Raw genomic sequence first — 19,172 nt, forward strand, 5'->3', positions numbered from 1 at the left:
TTCTAAGACCATATCCCATCATGCTGACCAGTATTATCTCATTGTTTCTTTGTACTCTTCTATCTTCCATATCCATTGTTGGTCATTTGTTTTATCTTGTAAGCTGTTTGGAGCAAGTACTATCTTTTTATTCTGTGCTTGTATAACGTTTACCACATACATACACAAAGCTTGCCCATATACAAAGCTCTACGAGACTACAAATAATGAGAAAACTTTTGGTTTTTCTTACCTGCCAAGGTTTCCTTAATTTTATGGCTCAGGGTGGTAGGATTTCCGAAACCTCTGGCATCATGAGCATACACACAGGGTTTGTTCCTGGGGTGTACTCTGAATGCAGGCTAAAATAAATGTGGAGAAGGTAGAATTACTAAGCTACAATTATTAATATGGAGAAGGTAGAATTATTAAGCTACAATTTGAGAGTCTTCATTGTATTTCTTCCAGACAAATACCAGCATATAAATGTCACCTTCTGTAGCATTTGTGCAATTGCTAGTAGCTGAAGTCTATCTACTATTTATAAAATGACCCTACAGTAAAATAGACAAAAGTTAACATACTTATCATCAATTTACAGAAAGGTAGCCTTCGATGTGTTCACATTATGGAAGAGTGAAATTAAGTGATCTGTTCCAATCCTTTTAACTTCAAAATTTCCATGAGGTGTTCCATTCCCCCTGCTCTTCTTTCCCCATATCCCTGGAAAGGTCTCCAAGTGACATGTAATATTACAGCTATTTTTCACACACTTGACAAAGCCACATTTCATGCCTCATTTGTTTCAATTATGCAAAGATCATAGATGCACAGCTTGTGAATACAGGCAAAATGGAATTCTTAATGTTGCAAGAAAGCAACATTTAACCGACAGTAGACAGCAGAGTATTTGGTACTAGATCGAAATCCATTCTTTTGAATAGTAACAGAGATTTGTTGGCACACTGTAATGTCAAAATAAGTTGCAACAAGCTTGTGACTTTCATTTCATCATCTAAATAACTCCAAGAGTTAAGCTAACTCCATTTACAGTTAATTTTGTTACACTGCTCCTTCTAATAACTTTTTAGAGCAAAAAGAAAAACATAGTAGAATTATAACACAATTTTTTGCCTGAATATATGAATGTAATCAACAGGAAATATATCACAAGTGGGGTCATATATCTTTGAAAATTCAGGGGAAAATGAAGAGTTCTGAGTCCTTTCTTCCTGGGGAATTATACTTCAACAGACCTTTGTGTGCCTGAGGCTTTTCTCACTGATTTATATTATTGGCTTTTCATAGATGTCCAAATGCTGAATTGTTACACTGGTCTAAGTGGCCCAAATATAAAGTTTAAAAGCTGCAGTTCAGCGCATTTTAAATTTAATATAAAAGATGCAGTAATAAAATAAAATTGTAACTTCTAGAAAAGAATTTCCTTTTTAGCTTACAATAAAAGTAGATTTGAACAGTTTCTCAAGAACCAAGAGTCAGAGAAGAGATCTAATGAAAGATTGCAAACAAAGCTATCAAAACTGAGTTTTACTGACCCTGTACATTAACAAATCAATATTTTTTGTATTATGGATTAAGGATCAGTGCTTAGCAGAAGTCATTTTCTGATTGGACAAAGCAGTGTATTGATCATTAGTTTCAATTATATTTAATAATGGTACTTAGACCATGACAGTGGAACACTTGAGGAGGTTTAAATAATTGCCAACTATTCTTAATGCAGTAAAGATTTTGGGGTAGATCAGGCACATTTTTTACCAAGAATGTTCAGTATGATCTTTTTGATAATGTAAAAACAGGAATAGACTGATCAATCCTAAAACATCCTAATGGCAGTTTTTGAGGAAGGTGAGTTAAAGGTCAGCTACAATGGCTCAGATTTATCACTCAAATGGCAAAAGAAGAGTGAATGAACACTCCTGGAAAGTCTTTGTGTAAAAATTAACTCTACAAAATTAAAAAAAAGAGAAGTGAGTGAAATGCAGATTTGTGTGACTGCTCCTTCCCTATCTCATCCCATACTTCCTGTTGTACCAATGATGCCACATTTGTCATCTTCTTCTGCAGCTGTCTGCATTTCCTTCCACATCATTCACATCATCATGAACTTGGACTGCTCTCTCTGAACTAGTCCAGAGTAGCCCTAAATATAGAATGTTAGGACAGGACAGGACAGGACCTCAAAGGTCATCTATTCCAGTTCCCTGCACTCATGGCAGCACCAAGCATTACCTCAGCCATCCCTGACAGGCATTTGTCAAACCCTGCTCATAAGAAAGATGGAAATTCCACAACTTTTCTAGGCGGTGAGTCTCTCAGTTAAAGTTGGATCCAACACCCTTTGAACTTGTGTAAGATTCTCATTAATGAAAATTGGATCGGGCCTTTACACGCTCTTTAAAAACGCTTGCCTCCAGTGTCACTGATAAAAAATGATTTAGTAAAGACATTTAAACAGAAAGTTTTCTTTGCTTTGATTTTTTTTCCTACCATATTACACTCCAGTCTTGGCTGAGTAACTATATGATCTCTTGCAGCATCTTCTGTCTAGCCTCCCACATTCCCTACGTGCTAGCTGGATATTTTCTTCTTTCCATCTTGTCTGAAATAAGAGCACAAGCTTCTTGGACCAATGGGTCCTGTCTTCCTTTCTGTAGCATAAAACTCTAGTATTTGTTTAGATGTGGGGAAGTAAGTAATATCATAGAGCGAATACTGGTCTCTGCTTTTAATTTTTGAAGAAGTATTCCTGATTAAAACATTGCGTTCATTGACACATATTCAAGTAAGACTTTGTGACACCAGTGTGAATGCTGTAGAAAATTATGCTGAGGCGACTTGGGGAAATACTGTGAAAGGATTTGAAAATCCTATTGCAATAGACAGAGACATTTCAGCAGGTTTTTGTGACCCCTTTTATTGCCTTTCACTGACATTTGTGGCAGCAACTGTGCAAGTATAGCTGAGGAAGGAGGACACACTGGAAAAAAATTCTTAATGAGTTTATTAAAGTTTACTATGACTTAGTTTCCAAATAAGCATTCTTTTATTAGTGCAAAGGCCACATGTTATGGATTACATCCAAAACATCAATGTACAGAATACACCACTGAATATTCTGTAGCCTAACAGCACCATAACTTTAGGTATTGGCCAAATATTCACAGCTGGCTCAGGTGTAAGAGATGTCTTACCACCATGGCATGAGCCTAGAAGGGCAAGGAAATGCTCTGACAAAGAATCCCTAGAAAGTCTTGTGTTTTTATGCACCATAACATGCAAGCAGTGTCGTTTCTTGTTACTGGACCTTAGCTAAAATCATCTGAAAAAGTTTAGGGCTTCATTTTACTTTCTTCAAGATTTTTCTCCTAATTTCACTTCGCCATATTTTCCCTTTACTACTGGACTAAGCATTTGTAATAAGATTATTTATTATACATGCCACCCAGTTAGTCAGGTCTTTTTATTTCTATTGCTCAGTCCAAACCTTAAATAAGATAACATTGGTGTTTCCAGGGTCACTGCAAGTTTAAACACAAACAGTCCTTCTCTCTCATCAGTTCATTGTGATTCCTATCAGTTCAGTCACATGCTTTGGGCCTATCACTCTGTGAGGCACCTCTCCCAACCCCCCATGCTTGATGGAAAATGGGTTAGGAATATAAATATGCATAACTCAGAAATGCTTTAGGAAAACATGACTTGTGACCCATCATTTTAATGTTATAACCTTTTGTGTCTGTAAATCCTATTTTTGTGCATGTGCCATTTTTGTAGTTGATGTTATAAGTATTGTCTACATATTTGTGTTTCAAATGTTTGCCACTGTGAAGATGTCAACAGGAGGTGTCTCTACCCTATGGTGAGACTGTGGCTTGTAAGGGGATGGCAGTGCTTATGCAACAAAGGGCCTTTGATGGGTGGCAATCCACATATGAAGAACTCTGCTGTCTAGGTTCAAACCAGTTAGTAGGCATTGGCTCATTGCCTAAAAAGGACAGGCACAAGTGATTTCACTCATGTGACCATCTCCATCTTGGAGTGTACTTTTACACAAAAGAGAAAAATGGGATTCTCTCCACAGGGAAAGGTATAAAGAAAACAGACAGCCTGCCAACCTTAAACAAATTCTCACCAGCAACTATAGACCACACCACAGTAACTCTAAACCTGGAACCAATCCCTGCAACAAACCTCGGTGCCAGCTCTGCTCACATATCTACACGAGCAATATCATCACAGGACCTAACATCAACCGGCTCTTTCAGCTGGGGCTCTTTCAGCTGCACATCTACTAATATAATGTATGCCATCATGTGCCAGCAATGCCTGACTGCAATTTACATTGGCTAAACTGGACAATCTCTATGTAAAAGAATAAATGGACACTAATCAGACTTCAGGAATGGTAACATACAAAAACCTCTAGGAGAACACTTCAGTCTCCCTGAGCACTCAGTAACAGATTTAAAAGTAGCAATCCCACAACAAAAAAACTTCAAAAATGAACTCCAAAGAGAAACTGCAGAGCTGCAATTCATTTGCAAGTTTGATTCCAGATTCCCTCAATCAAGGACTGACCAGAGACTGGGAGTGGCTGGCCCATTAAAAAAGCATTTACTCCCCTCTTGATGTTCTCATCTCCACATTAAAACAAAAAAGCAAACAAGTAGCACTTTAAAGACTAACAAAGTAATTTATTAGGTGATGAGCTTTCAGGGGACAGACCCACTTCTTCAGATCATAGTCATAGCAGAACAGACTCAATATATAAAGCACAGAGGTGTCCAAAAATTGTTATCAAGGTTGACAAATCAGAAAAATTGTTTGCAAGGCTGGCAAATCAGAAGAGCAGAGGGGCAGCAGGAGGGGGGTGTGGGGTGGGGAAGTTAAGAGTTTCATAAAATAAAGTATGTAAAAGAGTCCTTGTAACGGGCCAGGTAATTGCTGTCCTGGTTCCAACCACACATTAATGTGCTGAATTTGAATATAAATGAGAGTTCTGAGCATTCTCTCTGTAAATGATTGTTAAAGTTCCTTTTCAGTAAAACACAGACTTTCAGGTCATTAACAGAATGGCCCACTCCATTAAAGTGCTGGCTGACAGGTTTGTGTGTTAGGAGTTTTTTGATGTCTGTTTTGTGTCCATTCATTCTTTGTTGAAGAGTGTTTGCAGTCTGTTCTATATACATGGTGTGTTGGCATTGTTGGCACATGATGGCATATATGCTGTTAGTTCTCTGTCACCTCCACATTAGCTAGTGATAATGGGCCACATCCTCTCTGACTGAACTGACTTGATTTCTCCTCTCTGGATGTTCACAACTCCACATTAACTGCTGATAACAGGCCACACCCTCCGTGACTGAACAGACCTTGTCAGCTCTGGTCCTCCTCTTGACTGAGACTCCCTCTTTAAACCCTCCTCTGGAAACCCCCACTCATGCATCTGATGAAGTGGGTCTTTGCCCACGAAAGCTTATGCTCCAAAATAATTGTTAGTCTATAAAATGGTTTCCCAAGCTGAGGGGCATGCCAACCAGGCAAGGGGGCCTAAAGAAATGCCAGAGGGGGCATGAAGTAACTCAGCCCCTCCCCCCACCCAAAAAAGAGCCGGCCTTTGCTTCTGGCTCTCAGCCCTGCCATTTTGCATGGATGATCTGGTGCAGTCACTATAAGAATCAGGCAACCAGTGAAGACCCACATGCAAAGGTGAATGAGTGTGGGTTGTGGGCTGGAGAGGAGGAGGTGGATGGGGTTAGATGATAGGCTGGGGGTGCCTGGCTCGGGTAAGTGGGATGGGGATGGAGCAAGAGTGGTGAGCTGGTGGTGCCTTTCTTTGTGGGATGGGAGGAGCTCAGGCGGGCGGCTTGAGGGGCTTGTGGGACTTGGGCAGCCATCCAGCTTGCAGAATTCATGGAGCTTGGGTGGCTGACCCCAGTATTACAGGGCTCAGGAATCTCAGGCTGGTGGGTGGGTGGCTGGTTCTGATAGCATGGGGCTTGGGTGGGTGGCTCAGGTGGCTGGCCCACAGCTGGGGCAGGCAGTGTGGGGCTCAGACTGGTGGCTCTGGCAGCACAGGTCTCAGGTGGGCAGGCAGCTGGTGCAGGCAGCTCTGGCAGATGGCACAGGGCTCAGGCAGCTGCCCAACTGGGGCTGCACCAGGCACCCACAAGGAGCCAAGGAAAACTATGTGTGCTTATTTTTAATTTTAAATAACATTTTTATATCAAATTTTTGTGTTTATGGTAAACTATGAAGAGTTTTTTTTTTGTTCAAACGGGTTGGAGGATGGTAAAGAAGAGGTGGTGGGGCATGAAGGTTTCTCAGAAATCAAAAGGATGGGCATGATGCCAAAAAGTTTGAGAACTAATGGTCTATAAGGTGCCACGGGATTTCTTGTTGTTTTTAAAGAAAACAGATTATCACACAATCTTTTAACTATAGATATTGAGGATTAACCATCTCCCCAATACCATGAGACTTGAAATAATACTGAGATTTGGCAATTGAACAATGTCTGATGTTTCCTGAGCATAATGGGCCATCACTCCAAAGACCTGTGAGAAAGTGAGGGGGGCCATCAGGTATCTGTGAAGAAGGCAATAGCAGGGGCCCCAGGGTCTGTTTGGGCACAAAGGTTGGTGGGGAGGGGGGAGATGGACCCCAACTGAGGAGAACGCAAGAGGGTATCCAATCAGATGAAAGAAAAATGTTCAACAGAATTTGTGAAATTCACCACTCTGCAAACTTTCTTGTCACCATTCGAGCATGTCCCTGTAGGTCAGTCTGAGTACGTTCAGTATGAATGTTTTCTCCAATCTAGGAACAGAACCCACAAGCCATTCCACAGCTGTGCAGCCCTGAAAATGCCTAGTGATCCTGAGTCAAGAGATCTTAAGCATCTGACTGTGCAAGCCCAATGTACAAGTTTCCCTAAGAATGGAAACAATAGCCACTAGGGAAGCACTCATGCCTAGTGGATACAGCATTATTGTGGGACTCAGGAGACACGGATTCAGTTAGTTGCTGCTAAAATACCTTGGACAAATCACTGCACTTTTCTGTGCTTCAGTTTCTCCATCTGTACGGTGGGGTACATGCTACTGACCTACTTCAAAAAGTGCTTTAAGATTTACAGAAGAAAAGTGTTATGCACATAGTAGGCAGCATTCATCATTATCTGCAAGAGAGCATTGATATTTTTTTAATAGGGCTTTATTCTAGACCTTACGCATAAGTAGTCCCATTAAAGTTTTCAAGATATGGGGCTAAGATAGAAACCCAAAACAGGAGTCTTTATTGCACATGCCTTTTTCACTTATGTAGTATAACCATGTTATCATTATCATCTGTCATTGAAAGGATATATATGTATAGATTTCATCAACCAAGATCAAACCATTTTTACAAATGTTTGGTTTCCATTTGGCAATTGCATATAGTTAATATTGTCCACTTGACTTGCCAACAAACAATGTCCTTTTTGATGTATGTAAATATTGCAATTGGTAGACAAGATAGTTTGCCTTGACTCAGTTGGAGACACTGGCTTTTGCCCACAGTTGAAGAGGTTTGGATGGTGCAATATGTATGAAACTGGTGAACTGGATATCACTGAGTCAGAACCTTGTAGATAGCTTTGGGCTTTAAAGTGGGAGGTCTCCTTGTTTGCTTCAGCTTTCAGGTCATTTACAGCGAGCCAAACATGATCAAAGGAAATTCTCTTGCTCTAATTATATGAAATTTGCTTTGTAAGCAAATGGGCTTCTAGTTTTCTTACCACCCTGTTATTTTTATTTCTACTTTATAGCAAAAATTGGATTGTTTTAAAGAAATAATTTAATATGCAGAAACCAGTGATCCTCAAGTTAAACATTCTGTACCAGCTCTGGTGAGTGGTGTGTTATGTGCCCCATGATCCACAGAAGCAGAAAGATAAACTAAGATATTTACATTGCACTTTGCTGCCAAAATTTAATGGTTTTGTCAAACAAATTTCAACCTCAACTCTTGATTGTGAAATCAGAGTTGAGGACATACGTTATATCTATATATTTCCAAGATGTAAAGGCTGAGTGCAGTGAAGATGAACTGGATGGCCAGAGTCAGTCATTTGTCCTGTATGCCACCGTCTGATTTATCTTCATCTTTCTCCTTCTTTAGTTTAATAGTGGGATTTGTCTTTGCCTTTGTGCTTATGAAAGATCCTGAGTTAAATTTAAGATATTGCAACAAGATAAATCTATTTAAAACAACATAAATCTCACATAAGCACCGATTTTCCATACATATTTGTGGGATTTCCTGTACTTTATATTACTCTGTTTGGTAATTTACTGGAGGTTAAACTTAGTCCCTTGTCATTTGATGGATATTGCATACACCAGCTTCTGCCATTAAACTTTCTCAGCATGCTCCCACTCAAATGTAAGCATCAGAAACCACCATCCCTTAACTTCTTCTGTGATTAAAATTGAGAGACACTAAGGACCCTGTGTTCAGCTAGTGGCAGCCCTGTTCCCTGCTTAATAATGATTTGATCAATATAATGAAGGTAAAAGGCCTTATTTTCTACTCACTGTTCTTTTGGGGACTATAAATTAGTTTCCATAGCTACTGTTAGAACTCAGGCCCAGATCCTCACAGGTATTTAGGCTTCTAACGTCTATTGAAATTACATGTAAATCTAACTGAATTCCTTGTGAATACCTTGTCCTAACTAGGGACATTTAACATCACATCATTCAGCTCCCAAATAAAATGGGAAGGATTATTTCTCAGTCACTGAATTTAACAACTCTTAGTAGAGACCTTTTTAGTGTTCTCTGTCAGGCCCACCAATGGCTGTGGGAGATGGGGGCAAGGGGCAGTTGCCCCAGGGCCCAGCATTACAAAGGGGCCCAGAACTCAGGCCCCTTTGAAGTGCCACAGCAACACTGCTGGCCCTCCCTGTACAGCTCTGAGGGGAGGGTGGGAGCCCAGTACCGTGATTTGAACAGGGCTATGAGTTTACTGCCCTAGGCCCCACCCCTTTTACCCTTGGCCCTCCCTCTTCCAGTTGTGCAGAGCCAGGCACCCCTCCCACATGTCCTCCAACTTGCCCCGAAACCCATGCTGATTGGCAGCCCTGTTGCGCTCCATAAAGTAACAGTGTTTTCCTGAACATCGGAAGGTGATAGGGCTGAAGTTTGCAAGTGAAGAGAGATTCAGTTACTCTAATAACAATTGACTTTGTTTGTAGTGGGACAGTGATATGCTAACATTTGGTTTAGGCTTTTATTAATTCCAGAAACACTTCACAGAATGGATATCGGACTGATGAGTCAGATTCTTTAGACATAAGAAAATGCAAGAGGCCAGAGGTGTTGAGAGACCAACACATTACACCAGTTCAAAGTAGAAGAAATCCCTGTCCGGAATGGTCTTTTACTGAAACACTGTACAGCACATTTCAGCTACATACACATAATGGCTCTTGGGTATTTTCCCTCTTGCCAAGTACTAGTGAATATTATGCCCAGCTAAAAGGCACTAAAATTAACAAGCTTTTGTCTAAGGTTGGCTAGGCAACAACTGAGAAAAGGCTTCATTTTTCTGCTGAACTGTTAATTTTCTCATTTCTGTGTCCCACCCACCTTCTCCCCATTTGGCTGTGTTTGACCACCTGTAGTGTACTATCTGAAACCCAGACTGTAAACTCCCTAGGGCAAAGACTGCCTTTGTCATTTGGCTGTACAAGGCCTGGCACAGTGGAGTCTAATCCCTGGCCTAAGTGTATAGCTGCTACTGCACAGGGGGTCTTTGTTGTAAGTCCAGGTTATGTTCCTAAATAATGCAACTTGTAGTGAAACGACTTACAAAGGTGAATTAATATCCATAAGGAATAGTGTAATTAACATAAGATATGCTCTCAACATGTACCATTCACACGTCTTTGGTACATATAACATCACACACCTGTGATACATACAACCCACAAAAACAATAAATTGAATAGAAATAAATACATAGAATAAATAAATAGATTAATAATAATAAATAAGTAATACCAATAAATAATAAGATATATCAATAAATAGAAAAGGATAAGCCAGCTCCCTGCCAATTCCCACCAGCTCCCTGCCAGATTCCCACAGCTTGCTGGCTCCCCGCCAGCTCTCCGCCTGTCCCTGCAGCTCCCTACCTGTCCCTGACAGCTCTCTGCCAGCTCCCTGCTGGTTCTCTGCCGTTCCCTGCCCCCTGCGGGCTCCTCACCAACTCCTTACAGCACTCTCACTCCCCACCAACTCCCCACAACTTGCTGACTCCCACTCTGTCTCCGCTAGCTCCTCACTGGCTCCCCCAGCAACCTGCCAGCTCCCCACTGACTCCTCCCAGCTCCTCACAGCTCCCCATCAGCTCCCTGAAGTACCCCACTAGTCCCAGCTGGCTTTCTGCAGCTTCCCCGGCTACTTGCCATCTCCTCCCTGACTCCTTGCAGCTCCCCGCCAGTCCCCCATGACTTCAGGGCTGACTTCCAGGCCCCTGTACTACCATGCCTGCTGCCCCACCACCACAAAGCTCTGCTGTGTTCCTGGCTTTTGGTCCCTTGGCCCCTAAATGACATGAGTGAGGCTCAGTGCAATTTATAATGAATCTGCTTTCCTGAATTAATTAATGACGTATACGAAATGACTTACAGCGAAGTGACTTATAATGAGGAGCCCCTGTAATACAAATAATAAATTGAAATAATACAGACAACTTGTACTCAGTCAGCCATTTGAAAGTCGTCCTGTCTCAGGAGCCTACCCCAGTCTCTGCTCTTAAAATTCTCCTGAGGTAAGGCCCTTTTATTAGAGAAACAGAGGACAGTGAGCTGTGCTAATGGCCTCCAAGTTCTCACTCTCCCCCAACCCCCAATTCCCCAGTGTTTAGTGCGCCTATTCTGGAGGAGACATGTTAACTCAGATCCACAGGAATTACCACAGTGGCTCAGAGCACTGACTCAGCTAATCCTGTAGTTTGTAATTCACAATGACAAGTTCCAGATGCATTAGAGCAATGTGTCTCAACCTTTACAGACTGAAAGTAAAACAACAACAAAAAAATTCCACTCTATTTCTAAGAGTAGAAAAGTAGCTCATCAATGACAATAAGCCTGTGTTATCTATTTGTTTTTGTGTTTTGAGAGGTTATCTGAGCATAAGTGACCTTGAAGGGTAAGAGTCTGTGAAGCAGGCAGATTTTGGTTGCTTCACAATGTAATCAAATTTTCAATATCTTGTGATCCTTCTGATTGCCTTTCCTGAGTCCCCCAGGTGTCATGACCCATAAGTTGAGAAACACCTTTTTGGGGGAAGGTGCAATAAAAGCCAGCAGTGGGCAATTACAGGATAACCTATCCAAGGACAGTTCCTTTTTAAATTGGCGTTAGTTAGATGCAAGTTTATGCTCTGACCCTTGAGGGTTTATAACTTTCCAAAAGGTTTTCTCTCTTTAATCTTGCTATCCAGTGTCCAGTTTTTCTTTTTAATCCTGCCAAGCTCTTGAAGCCTTGTGGCAATGAGTTCCACAAGATAATGACACATGGTGTAATTCCCCCAAAGCTCTGTATAGCTCTAAACATGTTCTACACCTATTACAGGGAACTTTGCCTCATATGTTACTGCCTAGTCCAAAGATTTCATTTTTGGAATGCGTCAACAGATTTATTGTTGCTGAGGAAAATCAATCTTTGTAACTGCTGCTGACCTTTTAGACAAGGTGAAATCCTGGTGTAACCCTTCTGTTAACGCCAGATGCCTGCCAGAAGGGCCGGGTTCAACTCTTGTGGGGTTTTCCTATCAAGGATACAACCAACCGGCTCGAGCCCCCACCCAGTGGCCTGGGACAATTTCACCCCCGTGCTGGGTGCCTGTAAGGCGGTTCTCCCCCGCCCCTCGCAAGCACAGAGTCTGAGATAGAAATGGCTTGTTTAATGACCGTAGCCTACCCCAAGGTTACAGCGACAGATGCAGTATATCTCAGCACAGAAGAGACAAAACCCCTTTTACCCAGATACCATCCCCATATGCAGTAGAACCCAGTCTCTTGCTGGGGCTCTTGGCCCTTTTCCACACACACACAGTTACAGGGTGTACCCTCTGTGGTGCAGTCCCAAACTCAAAGTCCACAGATACATCACCAGGGCAATACTAGCTGTCCACTTGTCTGTAGCCTCCCCTTGCTGTCACCAGCCGCCCGCTGGCCGCCGTCGTCTACCGCCGCCGCCGCTCCACCGCCGCCGCCGCTCCTACTCGCCACCCGCCGTCGTCTACCGCCGCTCCTACCGGCTGCCCACTGGTCCTGCTGTTGTCCGCCGGTCCTAACCCCACTGCTTGGGACTGCCCTAAGGCAGAACCCAGTGATTTCAGCTCTGTGTGGCCTCAGCTGCCACTCTGTGATTTCAGCTCTTGGTATCTCTAGTGTGGGGGTTTCACAAACACCCTAGTATCCAGCTCTACCTTTTAACAGGTGGGGAGGGTTAGTCAAGCCAGGCTTATAGCTATATGGCCAAGGCATAGGCAGGGCCAAGGCACTCAGCAAGCTGGCTCAACCAGTACCCCTCCCCTGTCTCTCACAATGCTTTAAACCAGGGAGCCCTGTGTAATCAATGTCTTACACAGCTAAGGCGACTGCCCTGTCCCCCACAACAACCCAGAGCATTGGTGAAATCTCACAACTCCCGCATTAAGTGTCAGCTTAAATTGTGATTTTACAACTACATGTTTACAATAGACCAAATCTCATGACTTACTTGATACCCATTAGGCTTTGCCTGAAAAGGTATCACACATGCGCACCTTTTGCATTCTTATGCAGATGACCTCTGGGAGACTCATTCCTCCCAGCCTTCAGCAGCACTGCATTCCTTCTGCCACATTCCCTACACTGGCTTTGCTGAAGTCAATGGCAAAACTCCCACCAATTCTTAAATCAGTTGGATTTCACCCTAACTTGACAATTTGTGCCAAAGTATGATCAGTTTCTGGCTTTGGGAGAGAAGATACAACATTGTTCTGAAATGGAAAATACACAACTAGTAATTCAGGAATATTTAAGAGCTGGAGAGACTCCATCTAGGGAACAAAGAATGTTTTCTGTTTTCTCCTGCTAATTAATAAATAGCAAATTGTCCTAAGGTCTTAATCTGGTTTAGTAAAATGGCAGGAAATCTTATAAGATGAAGGCAGTGAGGGTTAATGAATAGGACTGGATTCTATTCCCAGCTCTGTCATGACTTGACCCCTTGGCCAGCAATCATATAATACGTATTAGTAGTATTGTTATTGTGAAATATCTGCCTCTTCCATTGCCAGTTGCAACAAAAATCAGGAGAGAAGAGTCAGGCAAAAATAAAATGTTAATCAAATCTTTTCAACTAGAGAATATGAAAAGGCTGAAATTGCTCTTCCAAAACCATTAAAACATGAAATAACATCTTGGATCAAGCAACTGGTAACAAAACATACAGGCTGTGTCTATGCTAGAGAGTTTTGTAGACAAAACTGGGGTTTTGTTAACAAAATGCATGGAGCATCTACACACAAAATGAGTTTTGTTGACAGAAACTGTCAACAGAAAAGATATGTGGATGCTCCAGGGGCCCTTTTGCTGACAGAGAGGGTCAAAAGATTGATCTGCTTTTATGCGTAGACATGATCTGTTGACAGAAGTTTTGTCAGAATGTCTCTTCCGGCAGTAACTTCTGAACACACACGCTTCTAGTGTAGACATAGCCAAGGTATTCTATTTCTAACTAGTTCTACTCTGTCGGAAGCCAATTGTGACCAAAGGCAGTAACTAGCTGTTCAGATGGCAGGTGAGATCTATGAAGCCCTTGCTTGCAGACTCTCATCCTTCTCATTTGGAGACTGCAGACATCAAAGTCAATCTCAGCTTTTATTTAAAATCCAGTTTCAGTCGTTTTGTTCACAAGGCAAACTTTGAAAACAGTTCAGTCCCTACTTTCAAAAGACTGTCAGGCTGCTATTTCCTAGAATTCCCCAAATCACAGAATCACAGGACAGTAGAACTGGAAGGGACCTTGAGAGTTCATTGAGTCCAGTTCCCTGTCCTCTTGACAGGACCAAGCACCATCTAGATCATCCTGATAGGTATCTGTCTAACCTGCTCTTAAATATCTCCAGTGATGAAGATTCTACAACCTCCCTAGGTAATTTATTCCAGTATTTAACCACTCTGACAGGAAACAAGTTTTTCCTAATGTCCAATCTACACCTATCTTCTTGCAGTTTAAGCCCATTGCTCTTTGTCCTCTCCTCAGAGGCTAAGGAGAACAATTTTTCTCCCCACTCCTTGTAATCCTCTTTAAAGTACTTGAAAACTGCTATCATGTCCCCTCTAAGTCTTCTTTTTTCTAAACCAAACAAGCCCAGTTCTTTCAGTCTTCCCTCATAGCTCATGTTCTCTAGCTCGTGGTCTCTTTAAGCATTCTTGTTGCTCCTCTCTGGACTTTCTCCAATTTCTTCACATCTTTCTTGAAATATTGTGCCCAGAACTGGACACAGTACTCCAACAGAGGCCTAATCAGCGCAGAGTAGAGTAGAAGAATGACCTCTCATGTCTTGCTCACTGCACTCCTGCTAATGTATCACAGAATCTTGTTGCTTTTTTTGCAACAGCATCACACTGTTGACTCACATTTAGCTTGTGGTCCACTATGACCTCTAAATCCCTCTCTGCAGTACTCCTTCCTAGACAGTTGTTTCCCATTCTATATATATGAAGCTGATTGTTCCTTCCTAAGTGGAGTATTTTACATTTGTCTTTATTAAACTTCACCCTGTTTACTTCAGACCATTTCTCCAGTTTGTCCAGATCACTTTGAATTATGACCCCATCCTTCAATGCAGTTGCAACCCCTCTCAGCATGGTATCATCTGCAAACGTAATAAGTGTGCTCTCTATGCCAGTACCTAAATTGTGGATGAAGATATTGAATAGAGACAGTCCCAAAACAGATCCCTGCAGAACCCTACTTGTTATGCTGTTTCAGCATGACTTCTAACCATTAATAACTACTATTTGAGAATGGTTATCCAGCCGGTTATGTACCCACCTGACAGTGGCCCCATATAAGTTGTATTTGCTTAGTTTATTGATAAGAAGATCATGCAAGACTGTGTCAAATGCCTTACTATATTCTAGGTATACCACATCCACCACGTCTCCCTTATCCACAGGACTTGTTATCCGAGCCAAAAAAAAAAACAAAAAAACCCACACCCTATTAGATCAATCTGGTGTGATTTGTTCTTTACAAATCCATGTTGACTATTACCTATCACCTTATTTTCTTCCAGATGTCTGCAGATGAATTCCTTAATTATATGCTCCATTATCTTTCCCGGCACAGCAACAGCTAAACTGACTGGTTTGTAATTTCCTGGGTTGTTCTTTTTTCCCTTTTTATAGATGGGCACTATACTTGCCCTTTTCCAGTCTTCTGGAATCTCTCCCAACTTCCAGGACTTTTGAAAGACGATAGTTAAACGCTCAGAAGCATCCTCTATTAGCTCCTTAAGTATTCCAGGATGCATTCCATCAGACCCTGGTGACTTGCAGACATTTAATTTTTCTAAGTAATTTTTAACTTGTTCTCATTTTATTTTATTTTAACCCTTCCCACTAGCATACATTATGTTAGGCATTTCTGCATCGGTCTTCTTGGTGAAGACCAAAACAAAGAAGTCATTAAGCACCTCAGCCATTTCCAAGTTTTCTGATATTGTTTCTCCTTCCTCACTTTGTAGTGGGCCTACCCTGTCCTTGGTCTTCCTCTTGCTTCTAATATATTTATAGAATGACTTCCTGTTACCCTGTATGTCTCTAGCTAGTTTAAGCTCATTTTATGCCTTGGCCTTTCTAATCTTGACCCTGCGTACATGTATTGTTTGCTTATATTCATCTTTTGTAATTTCTCCTAATTTCCACTTTTTATATGATTCCTTTTTGATTTTGAGATCAAGCAAGTTCTCCTGGTCAAGCCAAGGTGGTCTTCTACCATACTTTCTATCTTTCCTATGCAGTGGTATAGCTTGCTTCTGGGCTCTTAATAATGGCCCTTTGAAAAACTGCCAACTCTGTTCAGCTGTTTTTTTCTCTTAGTCTGGTTTCCCATGGGACCTTACCTACCAGCTGCCTGAGTTTACCAAAATTTGCTTTCCTGAAATCCATTGCCTCTATTTTGCTGTTCTCCCTTTCACTATTTCTTAGAATCATGAACTCTGTGATTTCCTGGTCACTTTCTCCCAAGATACCTTCCACTTTCAAATTATCAATGGGTGTGTCTACATGGGCACAAATCCTCAAAACAGCCATGCTAATGGCCATTTCGAAGATTACTAATGAGGTGCTGAATTGAATATTCAGCACCTCATTAGCATTAGGACGCTTCCAGCCATGGTGCTTCGAAAGGCACGCTTTCGAAATCGCACGGCTTGGCGCGGCTACACGGGGGTCCTTTTCGAAAGGACCCCTCCCTTTCGAAATCTCCTTATCCCGATCACTGATCGGAATAAGGTGATTTCAAAAGGGGCGGGTCCTTTCAAAAAGGGCCCCCGTGTAGCTGTGCCGAGCTGTGAGCTTTTGAAAGCGAGGCTTTCGAAGCGTCGTGGCTGGAAGCGTCCTAATGCCAATGAGGCGCTGAATATTCAATTTAGCGCCTCATTAGTAATCTTTGAAATATGGCTATTTCAAAGATTTGTGCCCGTGTAGACACAGCCAATGAGTTCCTTCTTATTTATTAAAATCAAATCTAGAACTGCTTCCCCCCAGTAGCTTTTTCCACCTTCTGAAATAACAGAGAGAAAGCCGTGCTAGCCTATATACTATCAAAACAAAAAAGCAGTAAAGTAGCACTTTAAAGACTAACAAAATAATATATTAGGTGAGCTTTCGTGGGATAGACCCACTTCTTCAGATCATAGCCGTACCAGAACAGACTCAATATTTAAGGCATAGAGAATCAAAAATAGTAATCAAGGTTGACAAATCAGAAAAAAAATTATCAAGGTAAGCAAATCAGAGAGTTGTGGGGAGGGAATCAAGAATTAGATTAAGCCAAGTATGCAAAAGAGCCCCTATAATGGCCCAGAAAATTTGCATCCTGGTTCAAACCACTTGTTAATGTGTCAAATTTGAATGTAAAAGAGAGTTCAGCAGCCTCTCTTTCCAAAGTAGTGTGAAAATTCTTCTTCAGTAAGACACAGACTCTTAAGTTATTAACAGAATGGCCCACTCCATTAAAATGTAGGCTGACTAGTTGGTGGATCAGGAGTGTTTTTATGTCTGTTTTGTGCCCATTAACTCTTTGTCTAAGAGAGTTTGAAGTCTGTCCAATACACAAAGGATCTGGGCATTGTTGGCATGTGATGGCATATATGATGTTAATTGAGGAACATGAGAATGTGCCTATGATTCTGTGACTAACCTGGTTAGGTCCAGTGATGGTATCTCCAGAATAGATATGTGGACAGAGCTGGCAGCGGGCTTTGTTGTGAGAAGTCCCAGGACTGGTGTTCCTGCGGTATAGGCTGGGGCTGTTGGTGAGAATCCTCATAAGGTTGGGAGGTTGTCTGTAGTAGAGAACAGGCCTGTCACCTAGGGCCTTGTGGAGTGTGGCATCCTGATTACAGATAGGTTGTAGGTCTTTAATAACATGTGGTTTGAATTGGGGGTAATGACCAGTGGTGTTCTGTTCTTGGCTTTTTTGGGCCTATCTTGGAGTAGCTGGTCTCTGAGTATTCGTCTGGCCCTGTTGATTAATTTTTCTTTCTTCTGGTGGGTAATTCAGGTTTATTAATATTTGGTAAAGATCTTGTAGTTTTTGGTCTCTGTCCGTTGGATCAGAGCAAATGCGATTGTACCTAAGGGCTTGACTGAAAACAATGGATCTTGTTATGTGTGCAGGATGGAAGCTAGAAGGGTGTAGGTAAGTATAGCGATCAGTGGGTTTCCGGTAGAGCGTGGTACTGATCAGGCCATCCTTGATTTGTACTGTAGTGTCCAGGAAATATATCTCTCGCGTGGAGTAATTGAGGCATAAGTTGATGGTGGGGTGCAGATTGTTAAAGGCTCTGTGGAATTCTTCTAGAGTCTCTATACCAAACCGGTCAGCCTACATTTTAATAGAGTGGGCCATTCTGTTAATAACTTAAGAGTTTGTGTCTTACTGAAGAGGAATTTTCACACTGCTTTGGAAAGAGAGGCTGCTGAACTCTCTTTTATATTCAAATTTGACACATTAACATGTGGTTTGAACCGGGATGCAAATTTTCTGGGCCATTATAGGGGCTCTTTTGCATACTTGGCTTAATCTAATTCTTGATTCCCCACCACCCCGCCTCTCTACTCTCTGATTTTCTCACCTTGATAATATTTTTCTGATTTGTCAACCTTGATTACTATTTTTGGTTCTCTGTGCCCTAAATATTGAGTCTGTTCTGGTATGGCTATGATCTGAAGAACTGGGTCTGTCCCACAAAAGCTCACCTAATAAATTATTTTGTTAGTCTTTAAAGTGCTACTTTACTGCTTTTTTCTTCTGAAATAAGTATTACAAATATTACAAACAAATGTTACAAGAAGTCAAAAATTGAGGCCATTTCTTCAAATAGAGCAATTTCTGTTTTTCCCAGTAAAGTCACATGAAATCTCAAAATTCAGAAAATTTCAGTCAGCTCTATAAACAATTCAAAGCTGGAGAGGGTGAGTTAGATGGAGGAGAGCAGGTCTGGAAAACTGCTAAAGCTTTGCCAGTCTTTCCTGTTTGTATTTTTTTAGAAATGTGCACGTATGGAGGGGTGGGATTGGGTTTTGTATGTGACAGTCACTTTCATTCTGACCACCTCTCACACTTGCTGTTTGAATCCCATTTGTCAAAGCTCTCTGGCCTTTGAAGGGGACACAGGGTTCATGGGTGGCTGTAGAGGTTGCTCAGTCCACCAGTGATGGCTGTAAGCTTTCTGGTTGCTAGGCAGCAGTGGAGCAGCCTCTCATTTCCATGGGAATACTGCAGAGGTCGCTGACTTGGGCAATTTAGCAGTAAGATGCACACAGACAGGTGTTTTAGTAACCAGTAAAATCTAAATAACTTACCAGGCTCTCAAGTAAGCTTCTGTGGC

Source organism: Carettochelys insculpta, chromosome 1 (assembly GCF_033958435.1).
Source record: "Carettochelys insculpta isolate YL-2023 chromosome 1, ASM3395843v1, whole genome shotgun sequence".
Lineage (NCBI taxonomy): Eukaryota > Metazoa > Chordata > Testudines > Carettochelyidae > Carettochelys > Carettochelys insculpta.